This window comes from Pavona decussata, unplaced genomic scaffold (assembly GCF_977016875.1).
Source record: "Pavona decussata unplaced genomic scaffold, jaPavDecu1.1 SCAFFOLD_141, whole genome shotgun sequence".
Taxonomy (NCBI): Eukaryota; Metazoa; Cnidaria; class Anthozoa; order Scleractinia; family Agariciidae; genus Pavona; species Pavona decussata.
The window spans coordinates 660,918-673,142 of record NW_028145554.1 but is presented as its reverse complement, the minus strand read 5'-3'; positions in this window follow the sequence as shown (position 1 = coordinate 673,142).

Below are 12,225 nucleotides of genomic sequence, written 5' to 3'. Positions count from 1 at the left end.
TCAAAGTGTAGCTAATTGTCCAAATAACTGGCAAAAGTGGTCTAGCAGGGCCCAGATATGACATGCTACTTAACGTTTGTCGTTTGCCACATACTGAAGCTTTATTGATCTAAAAATTGAACTATGTCAGCTTTATGCGTGCAAGAAGTTACTCTTTGACAAACTATTAGTTATCTCCTTGCATGTGGACTTTTCCATGCAGTGCTTTTCTCTGCGGTTATAAATTAAGCATGCAAGGAATTGACGAGAGAATGAAAAACGTGAAGGGTGAAACAATGAGTGACAAATGTTTCTCCCTACTTCTGTGCCTTAAAACAGAACAAAGCACAGCTATGGCTTGTTTACTTCTTTTATAATAGAGCCAAACTTATATCTGCAGAGACAGGCACTTCAATTTGCGATAATCAAAGTTCTGTTTTGCAGTGCTTGCACGCCCTCAGTGGCACCATGAATACACTAAATTTGCACTAAAGCACCCTCAATATTATACAGTGCTCCTGAAAGGCAAGCCATTTTTCGTTTTGACATAATGGAAAGACAGAGACATTTGTACTCTTTTGCATTTCAGAAGACTTTTAAACGTTAACCCTGGTTTTCACCAGCTATTACATAAGCGTAAGCATAGGCTCAACAACATGTGTTTTTTTTGGTGTTATGCTTATGTTAGGCCTGTTTTCACTCGTATGCTTATGTTTGTTGCTTGTTGGTTTTGTTGTTCATTATAGTTATGACAGATTTTCCATTTTCAATATATAACAGTAGACAGGCTATACTCTTTGTTGTAAACAGCAAGTTTTAAAATACCATAATATAAATATTATACATGTATATATACCTGGATTTTTGAAAACGTGACTCCCAGAAATTGGGCACATTTTGAGACCTTCTAGGCTGAAGGAATATGCTAGTCATTAACAAGACTTCAATTAGGGTTTATCACAAGATTTTAAACAAGGTCAAAGAATAGTATGGGAGAGAAAAACGAAAGAGGCTTTTCTTTGGAATTAGACATGACACTAATTAAAAACATCTGCATGAAATGAAACATGACCTGTGAACTTCCTACAAAATGTGACAGAATTTAGCGATGATTAACCGCGCCAACGCATCGAAAATCTGGCCCAAAACCCGGTCTTTTAGCGCTCAAGTCTAGCTTTCTTCAACAGGATCGGCTTCTTGAGAGAAAGACAGCGTTTCAAATTGATTTTTTATGTTCATACTAGATTCATGCTGCACGCGAACTAGGATCACGGCGACCGAACATCTGCAGGAACCTATTTATGAAACTCGAGAGCGGAAATACCACCCAAAATCGCATATCTCGACTAATCGATCACTAGCCTAACGACGCTACAGTTATAACGGTGAAAAATAATCGAATAGCTTTTCAAACTCACGCTTTTTGAAGAGAAAATCCTTGCCCATCCTTGCTAGTGTTTTCATACTAACTTAAGTTCCCGGATGTTGAAATCAACATTTGAAAAGGGAAGGGTTAGCGCCCTTTTCTACCACAAAAATATACTAAGTCTTTGGCTGGGTAACAAATTCGCGGAAATTTCACGTTGGCCGAAAAGAAATCATCCCTAAGACCTACTTTTTAAAGCCAAAGACTGTCACCTCCTCAAGCAAAGCACACAACATACTACCCTTTGCAGTTCACGCCCGAGTAACTGAAAGTTACCCGTTTAGCTTGAAAAAGAACTAAATAGGCAGCATGTTAGACAAGGCAGGACGCTGCACTCGTTAGACTTTTTTCCCTCATTAGACTTAATGATGTCCTCAGGAAAACTTTGCTTCAGGAAGCCAAACGAAACGCTAGGTCTAATGACTTAGTTCTGATCTCAGAGCACGCGCCGAATTCAAAGCCAAATCGTTGCACGGTTAAAAGACGTTTGAGAGAGAGTGGGGCTAGGTTAGCAAAACAAGGAGGGAGGGAGGGGGGGGGGGAGAAAAATATTTTGAGTTTATAAATATCTGCTAATGACCCTTTATATTTTTTTCTTATTGACTTAGAACAAAAAAAAATGCAAAAAAATAAATAAATAAATAAAAAAGCAAAATCTCACAAGAGAAACTAACATAAGGCAATATTTCTAGAGCCATCTTTTCAAAAATTCAGGTATATATATAAACAAAGAAACAATACAATGATTGCTTTACTCAGTCGCAGGAGTGCTTGATGCAAAAACATGCTAATGTAACACAGTTACTCGAGTTTCACGCACTAAGCGATCATCAGACTGTACCGTTGGAGTTTCTAGAGTTATAATTTAAGGAGGGCGGTTGGAGCGATCTTGCTTCTGATTGGCTGCATAGAATTTATTTTCATGCCTGCATTTTGTAATTAACTCAGATCGTTTATTGAGGAGGGTAGATTTGTCAGCAGATAGGATGCAGAGCTTCTCAGATAAGCACAAATTGCAGCGCGAGGGATGTCCGTGAGAGAACAACAATAACAACAATGAGCCTGACAAATGCAATTGCAGGGAGAAAGACCTTTGCCCTCTTGATGGCGCGTGTCTTGCAAGCGGTATCGTTTACAGGGCAGACGTCACCACCACATCCGGCGATAAGATTTATATAGGAATGACGGAGCATACTTTCAAAACGCGATATAACAACCACAAGCTTTCCTTCAACCACCGCAAACATTCACATGACACTGTTCTCTCCAAATACATCTGGGACCAGAAGGATAATGGCACCGGTTACACGATCAAATGGTCCATTATCAAATGAGCAAATCCATATCACGGACATCCCTCGCGCTGCAATTTGTGCTTACGTGTATATATATCAAGATTAATTTTATTCAACTTTGTTAACAAGGTTTTTTAAAGGTTAAATAAAAGATTTTGCAACCACATGTCATTCTGGGGTATACATGGTGTCACTATTCAGGTAGTGCTGTGAGGACAATTAAGAGGAGGTTGGACACCGATCACGTGTCAGTTTTGACCAATCACGTTCGTCACCCAGCAAGGTCAAGGCGGATAGCATGAAATATATTCCAAAGCTCGGAACGTGGCAGTTAGCGGTGAAATTTAAAACTCGAGATGTGATAATTTAACAGCAGACATGTGGAAAGCAGTATGCGCTTTGTTCAGAGGAATATTAGCTTTATTATTTTATTGTTGTTTTTCTTGTGTTGGTTGTTATTTTGATGAAAGATTTTTGTTTATTATGCATAGCTTTTGTCATGGATAACTGCTCAAAGCGGGGACATGCACCACAAAGTGGCCAGACACCAGGGAAGCCACCAACAAAACAAAGAGCTAAAGTGCCATAAGTTCAAGGAAAACCTTGTTCCAATCAGAATCAAAACCACCAGTGAGTAGTAATACACCAGTAAAAGTGATTATTATTATTTCAGTGACTGCATTGCAAAAAATGGCTTGTCATAATTTCTAATTACAACTTTATCTTGTTTAGCCACTGCATGATAGTAAGTGGAGTGACACTGAGGTCCGTGCTTTGGTCGAATTTGTTGCATTGTATCATACACCCAGTAAGGATAGGGAAAACACTGTTTGGCCAGTGCACGAGAGGCAAGACTTCTGGGACAATTGTGCAGATGCCATAGTGCAGCGCAGCGGTGGATGTAGGCGAAGTTGTAAGTATGAAATCAGCATTTAGTGTTGTTGGGATGTCACTTCTGTGCATACATTTATAGCAGTGTTCCATAAGTGTTAAAATTTGCATGTCAAAATTAATTTATGGTACTGATGATATTGCATACCTGAAAAACAATATTGATTTGACAACATAAGCGCGTACCGGGTAAACTTCACCTCAGAACAGATACCACCTGCTGTTGCTGTGGAGACTCCAACAACAAGCACTACAGAACAGATGCCACCCGCTGTTGCTGCGGAGACTCCAACAACAAGCACTACAGAACAGATGCCACTCTGATGTTACTCTGCAATTACAATTCCAGGCAATGAAATTTACCCAGCCAGGCACCATCCAGCAGTCCCTTAGGAAGATGTGGTTTGGATTGCAGATTCCATGGAAAGTGATGGTTGCACATTTGAAGAAGCTTTAAAACGTCTGTGCAAAAATAAGTTTCCAGATGATTATGATCCTTGTTGATGGGTACCAGGTATAACTTAGCCTAAATTGCATTAAGCCACATGTAACACCTCCCATGTAGGGAAACTAAAACTGAAACTAAGCATCAACACCAAAATGAGCAACTTTGGCCACACATTCAGTTTACTGCTGCTGTTAAAATATTAACAGGTTCACAATCCATGGGGCATTTGCATGCAATTGATGGGATTCTAATTTGAGAAAATACATGTGAGAAACTAATCTATGCTACTTTTACCTTAATAATTTTTAGTTTGCTAAATATATTGAATTTTAGAATGTTTCTAATTTTTAGGGAAAACCGAGACAAAGTCAGATTGTTTGAAATCGTTGATGGCTATCTACCTCTTTAGAAAGATGGTTGCTGATTTCACGACAACTGGGGTGAACTTCAAGGAGCATTTATATGTTCCAGAGGAGGATGAGTCTGGCGAGCCAGGGAATCCTGAATCATCGAGTTTGGATTCGAGTTGGAGTTGGAGTTGGACTTCGAGTTTAAGTTCGAGTTGGAATCGGAGTTGTACTGCTATAAAAATACGAAAAGCAAAATATTTCGTTATTTTGTTTACTAATATAAAAATACAAAAAGCAAAATACTTCATCATTTTCGAGAGCGCGTTACGAAAGGGCTCCCAAATGAAATCGGACCCCCCCCCCTTCTTCCCCAAATGAAGGATGGCATGTATACGATTTTTTTTTACGAAAAATGTGGATACCAACTAATTTTCAATAAAAAATATCCCTACCTGAACTTCCTTGTCTGTTGTCCTTTCTCCTATGTGGTTTTTGGAATGATTGAGCGCGACTGCAGTGAGTTTTAGTTCCATTGATTTTCTCTCTTGTATGCCGATACAATGTAAGTGTTGTCCTCCTTTCATCATCGATCTAAACAGTCTTTTGGAAGATACTGAATAAACAAATAACGTTTTGTTGTTGGATTTATCTTGTCTGTAGCTGTATATGCGGTCGAGTGGCTTGGTATTAAACTACAGTGGGTCAGATTTTTAATTACCCGAAAAATATAGCCTGGCGGTTAGTTGTCTTTTCCGTGCATTTATAACTTTGAATTTTCTGCGAGGCTAGTAATCGCGGGTTTGTTTTCTCATCCATACACTTTCAATAGCTCCCACCAGTTCGAAACTTGACACGTGAGAGTGACTCACATTCATTTTGTGGGGGCTATACATAGGGAAGCTGGGCGTTTCGCCAGTCAAATAGACTGACAAGTTTTATTCAAGCGGCTCAGCAGCTCGCCAGTCAAATTGAGTTTGTTGATACAACTAAGAACATGATTGAACAAAGTGCCTGATTATTACGCGTCTGTTGAAATAATACAAGCGACAGTGGTCCCCTATGAGAAAACAATTGTCGCCCGAAGGGTAGAAAGAGGCATAAACGATTTTTACGGATGATTTTTAGCGATTGATTATGGAAATTGGTGAAAATCGGTAAATTAATTTTGTGTCAAATCGATATTATCAATTTTTCATGAAGTCCAACTCAAAGTCTAACACGAACTCTAACTCGAAGTCCAACTCGAACTCGAACTCTAACTCTAACTCAAATTTGATCTCAAACTTGAATCCAAACTCGATGATTCCCTACTCCCAGCGAGCCACAGCATGAGCGAGAAGACCACAACCATGTTTTTAAGATGATTGCCGTCTGCTGTAGGATGGGAAACATACCAAATGTTGACATGACAGCATTTGTTGGGGCCATGACCAACACACTGGTAAAACCTATACAGCCTTGACTGGCAAAAGGAAACGAAGTGTTTCTGATGCTGAAAAGTTGTTGTCAACAGCCGTAGCTGACTGGTGTAAGAACAATGCCTACCCAGAGGAGGGGCGGGTCATTGAAGTCATTGCAAACTGGCACAAAGCAAGTACAACATTGCTATGTTGGACTTTATCCTGGAAGACTGGATGCCATAGTACAAAGAAAACAAAGACTATTCAACTTTGGATCCCAACAGGTTCATTAACGTTTCCTGAGAAATTTGACATTGAGATCAAAAGTGTTAAGGACACTACCAGTTCCCATTTATTTGATTGGCCTTTTTGATCAGACCATAGTTACTTGTCCTTAGTTGCAATGTTCATTCGTATTTTTGTTGATTTGATTGGTCTTGTAATCAGACCTTTTAGCATCCAAACACGCATATAAAAGCTGTAGTGTCTCTTTTTGTTAGAGAGTCACCTACGATAGCCTATTAAAGTTGAGTTTTCTTGAATCCTTGCAATTGGCACAAGTGGGACCGTTATGTGAGTAATCTTTTATTTTTTGTTAAGTTAGATTTCATTATGGGCGAATGTGCGCAAACGGGTTATTGTGCAATCAACCACAAGAGGGATTCATTGCTTCATAGTCGCCAAAGGCGTCAATTGGATGGAAACACATTTATCAGGAAGGAACGCCCACTAAGTTTCAAGTTAAAGAGCACTAGGCTCTAAATCAGTTCCTAATGTTATTTTAGAGTACGACTGTTGATTGAAATTTGAAAAATTTTAAGATACCTTTATGCTAGTTAATTGTTTATGTAATTGTAAAAGCCGCATTATCGTCACTAGGAGTAGTTTTGATTGGGCGTTTATTTCGTGTTAATTTAATGGTAGAGTTTTGTTGTATTGTATTTCAGTTTACTGTCGTTCCGTCGTTTGGTCGTTTAGCTGGTCATTTTAGTTGGCCGATTTGGCAATTTGGTCTTTCTGTACTATTGGTCGTTTTTCATTCGAATAAATCACCGTTAACCGTCAACGTTGGTTCTCCGTGGTTCTTCACCTTTTGAGTTTTACAACCCGTAAAGTAGTCCTTAAATGCTTTGAAATGTTGAACTTTTGGATCATTGAACTTTTTTGTCAGTTGCCGCAAGCGCCACAAAAAGTATGCAGTATAAGCAAATAAGCGCCTGAGGAATTAATAATTATGACCGGAGTTTTAAAAAATTATCAGTATCCATTTTTCAGTCCTACAGCCCTTTGTTTTGTTAAAATGAAGTGTACAAATGATTTTTATTCTCCTTACTTCAGTGTGAAAACAATTTGCAGATATCAAGTTGTGGAGACATTTATATTTTGTTAAGTTTTTTATTTTGCTGTAGGAGGGGAGGGGACAGTTTGTCTTGCATTAAGGATTGAATCAGAAGCTTCTGTTCATGATAAGCATGTGATTGATAGTCTATCCTTTTAGCTGAACACGCAAGTGTGAGGGTGGAGCGCAAGGGGAGTGGTAAGAACAACCCCCTTCCCACCCCTTGCATTCCCGCTGGTTAATCTCAGGGTTTTTTATTTTCGCTTACGTGCTTCATGATTGTAAGAGGAAATACAGGGTCTGTGAGCAGACTTACTTTGACAGTAATTGCTGATGAACTGTTAATAAATTAGTGTTTTTTGTTGTAGGCCTATCAACAGAATCCAGGGGTTGACAAGAGAGGTGATTGTGGCATTAACCACAAACATAGAGAGCCAGGAATTCAGACGGCGCTATGGGCAGGAGAAAAGGCTTCCACCAGAACATCCCAGAGCTGGCCTTACCGATGATGTTGAAGGGATTTTTGCTTTTTTGTATGAGCTTCTGGGCCTAATCTTCAATGAAAAGGCTTTTCATAATGCATTCCCAAAGGTTATGTTGGAGTACACCAAGAAGTGTGATCCAGATTTGCCCTTTTATCACTACACTGGGGTGAATGAGCGGTACAATCAGTTGTATTTTTTGTAAACTGTTTTTTTTTTCTGGGAATTGTTTCAAATATTTATAAATATTACATGTAGGTGAGACTGCACAAAGTCACAATCTTCATCTGTTGCGTCACCTTACACATATTGTTGGAACTTTGGGCCCGTTATGGGCATACTCGTGCTTTGGCTACCAAAAGTATGAATGCTGTCTTGAAGAATTTGATTTATGGCACAGAAAAAGTTCTTACACAGGTGAACATTTATAAATTATTATTGTTATTGCTCTTAAAAACTAATTACATTTTTTTCATGCATGTAATATCCCCACCTGGTAAGCAATTGAAAATGCCTATTAAAATAAAATACTCCTACCTCATTGAAAGAAAATAATACTGCTTCTATTATGCTTCTTAACCCTATTGTGTGAGGGTTGATCTAGTCCAACTTTTGTATCTGCCCTACAATAAAATAAGTGTATTTTCAGAATAATATTTTAAATGCATGCCTTCAATCCCTTTGGTAGGTAACTTTGGCTCTTAGTATGTTGGACAGACTTCCAAAACTTTGTGTCGAACTAACCAACAGGGAAGATGTCACAAACAAAGTAAAGGCAATGTTGAAAACATTAACGATCACCGAGAGGAGGTATGTGTTCAATTGGCTTGTCAGTTAGGTTAAATAGATTCTTAACTCAATCTTGATGGTCTGCAATTATAAATTGTGATACAAAAACATACATGGAACAACTAAAAACTGTTTTATTAATTTCGTTATATTTCCTTCTCTCTCTCCAATTCTTGAGGTGATCTTAATCAGTGCATGTTTAATTTCATAATAGATGTACCTCTCATTGTCAATGCACCTTTTCACAATGAACAGTGTAAAACTTGCATTGTGATTGGTGGAGTGCAGTTTGTGATTAGAGTATAGAAGCACAATTGACGTCTTTGAGTGGTGTGACTGGTGCACGTGATCAGAGTCAAGAGTCCAGCCAGAGTGACTGCTCAACAAAGTTTTCCAAACTGTTTTGGTGAGAAGCAGACAAACATAGCCCAATTTTCGCAGGAAAGGAAAACTGCTGATAAAAACTGATAAAAAATTAGACAAAGACCATTGAGAGTGTACTCGACCAGGATAAAAAAGGGTAAAACTTTGTGAAGAAGTGACAAGTAAGCAAATATTTGTTGAAATAAATTATGTCGCGGATAGAAATCCGGTAATGGAGAGTAATTTCCTTCTGGGATAAAGGTTAGTTGTGACAATATTGTCAGTGGAATTCTTTGGGATTATACTCTAATTTAGAGGATCACAACTGCATGCATGTAGTAGTCTAAAACTGAGTTTGCTGGAAAGTTTTTGACTCAGCTCAGGCAATGCAATGCTCGTTCATGAAATGTATTGAAATGTCATGGTTATTGTATAAAACAAATAGATTCCATCTTGTCGTGGGTCTGTACTCTGGTAACCCACAGAGAACGTCAAAAGTGGTGAGAACATCAGTCACGCTTCGAGCCACACCTCTTTGTTCTCATCACGTTTTGATGTCATCTGTGTCTTATCAGAGTACAGATGCATGGCAAAATGGAATCTATTTGTTAAGTAACAGATTTTTTTATATGCTGGTTATTTATTCAGGGTTAAAGTCACACAGGAATTTGGAACCTCGAAAGCTGTAGGAAAGGTGGAAGAAACTATAATAGAAGCAGATTTCTTAGAGCCAGTAAACATCCTCATGGAAAAGATGAAGTTGAAGAACTTGAATCATAAAAGGGTTAAACAATGTCATCAAATCCGACTTAAAAATCAGGTCTTCTACTCATCACGTTATCCTAGGACCAGCAAGATGAACTCATATACAGTGGAGTTTAGAAACTGCATTGGTGATGTCTGTGAAATTGCCATATATGTTCTTGTTGACAACTTTCCCATGGAGATGGTTAAACCATTCAAAATAGCGAACAAAAGTGTTCTTGACGTAGATGAGGAGTTAGAGAGCCATGCTATTTTAAAAAAATATGCACAACAACAAAGTTTTAAAGAATCACTTGCCACCCACATTAAGCTTGTGAATGTACGTGACAAATACATGAACCTTGTGGCAATACCTGTCACAGACTTGATTAAGAAGTGTGTTTATGGTGAGAACCAGATTAATGGGTTTGCAACTATTTCATGCTTTCCCAATTTGGTGGAACATGACTAATTGCAAGGCCGAGCTATAATGAACAACTTTAATTTTTAAATCTAAGAAAGATGCGATTGTTGTAACCATGTGTACATGTATACATGACCTTTTTTATATTGTTACTTCTCCATTGTGTGGAAGAACTGTGTCAATGGGCATAAAAACCACATTGTGCAATATTAAAGTACAGCACGAGAAGCCTGACGCTTGCTTCTGTTTATTCATTCAAATGAGGTACTAAATTTAACAAATAAAAAAGTCATAGCCGTGCTTCGGTCCATTAAGGTGGCCGAATACAGTTTTTTAGTGTACAGGTGTTTGAAGACGTTATTTGGAAACTATGTATTTCTGGACGCCCAAAATTGGTATGGTGTAAGACTAACTAAGAAAGAATGTATTTTCGTACATCTTGTTGAGCTAAGTACCGTTTCCATGGCAACGCAGCAAACTATTAAACGTCCATAAATAGTAGGTTTCCTTTATTTTTAGAAAATGTACTCATTAGATTTTTTCCATTTTTTGTATCCAGAAGAACTCACAAATCACTGACACAGTTGCACTATTTTCATGTAATTTTAACAGAGAGAACTCCTGTAAATATTGATTTTGCATTTTAATGTTTTGTGAAGATACCCTCTGTTAGATTTAGGTTTCTCTTTGTAGGCGAGTTACGCTTTAAGGGAACTTTTTTCATGCCAAATTTCACGAAATTCTAATGAGCAGTTCCTTAGAAAACAGTTCATTTCCACGAAAACAACCAGTCACAATTTTTTGGTCAAATGCGCATGCGTGGCTTTAATTGGGTTTCATGGCAAAGATGAAAAGCATGCAAAAGGTTTTGGTGAATGGCTTTTTTGCTCGGAAAGAAAAGAAAAAGAGTCCGGAAACGAGAAACTTAGTTATTTAGGATCAAAACTTAACTTTATTATCAATTTCATGTGAAATTGAGGGATCACTTTATCGACCGCCATATTTGCCTACCACAACCCTAGCGTGCGCTTAATAGCATCACTAGCAGAATCTGTAGAGCGCGCGCAAACTGTGTTCGGCCACCTTAAAACATAATTCTGCCAGGAAGTGATGAGAGAACAAAATTAGTAGGAAGAAACGCAAGCGTTAGGAGAATGTTACTTCCTACTTCTTGAATGCTATCGTCACTTTCTTTAGTGCTTTATAACAGTTAACAAAGCACTGCCACAAGAATTAAAACATTCTTAGTTTTAATCTGCAATAACACTCAAATCCCGTGCGGTGATACCATAGCTTAAATTCTTTTCATTCCTAACAAAAATATGCCTGTGTTGAAACTGGTTAGGCGAGCTGTTGACCAGCAAGGAACAAATTCTCATTTCCCATCACAGGGCAATGCAATATGGTGATATATAGAGTCATTCTAAAAATAAGTCAAAATGAGCACATATATTTTTTGTATAGTTAGTATAGTTAGTATAGTTACTGTTGAATTCAAATGTGATTTTCTACAAAAGTGTGATCGACTCTATAATCATGCAGAATCATAATAACTGCCTATGAAATCACACTTCTATCACGCTTCCAAAGTGTGATCACACATGTGATCACAATTATTTTTGCATGGTTAATGTTTTCCTCTCAAAACTACTCGAATCTGTTTTTACTGTAAAACATTCCATTCGTCAATTGCTTTCCATGCCTAGCTATTCCAACCTTATCAAATGCGATTCCTATCTCCGCCGTTTTTACTAATATTTAACCGATCTATGCCTACACATGACTTGTCCAAGGATTTACAAATCTTACCTTTTACAATGCAAACAATGGGCACTCCATTTTGCCATGGTCTCTCTCCTGACGAACAAGTTTGGCATCAACCCCCATCGCGCTCCCGCTAATCTAGTTGGCTATGCCACGCAGGGTTATTTGGAATATTGTGCAAGATTTACATTGCTACAGGCCACTCCTGTGACTCTCACACTGTCTCTAACCTCTATTCCACTCTCCGCCAACTTACTGACACCATGTCGACCACTGACAGTCTCATTCATTCTGTAAATGGAAAAGTCGTTTATTTAATTAAAACCACAGATAATCTTAACACCAAACTCAGTGTTATTAGCACTCTTCATGACATCGATTCTACACTTACAGACTGGGCACAATCACTCGCTAATTTCTCTAAAACAGAACAATGTCATCATAATTCACTTCTCGAATTTATGTCACATCTTTTCCATGTCTACTAACCGTGCTTTTTACGCCCTTCTTCGACTAAACAAAATCCAGGAC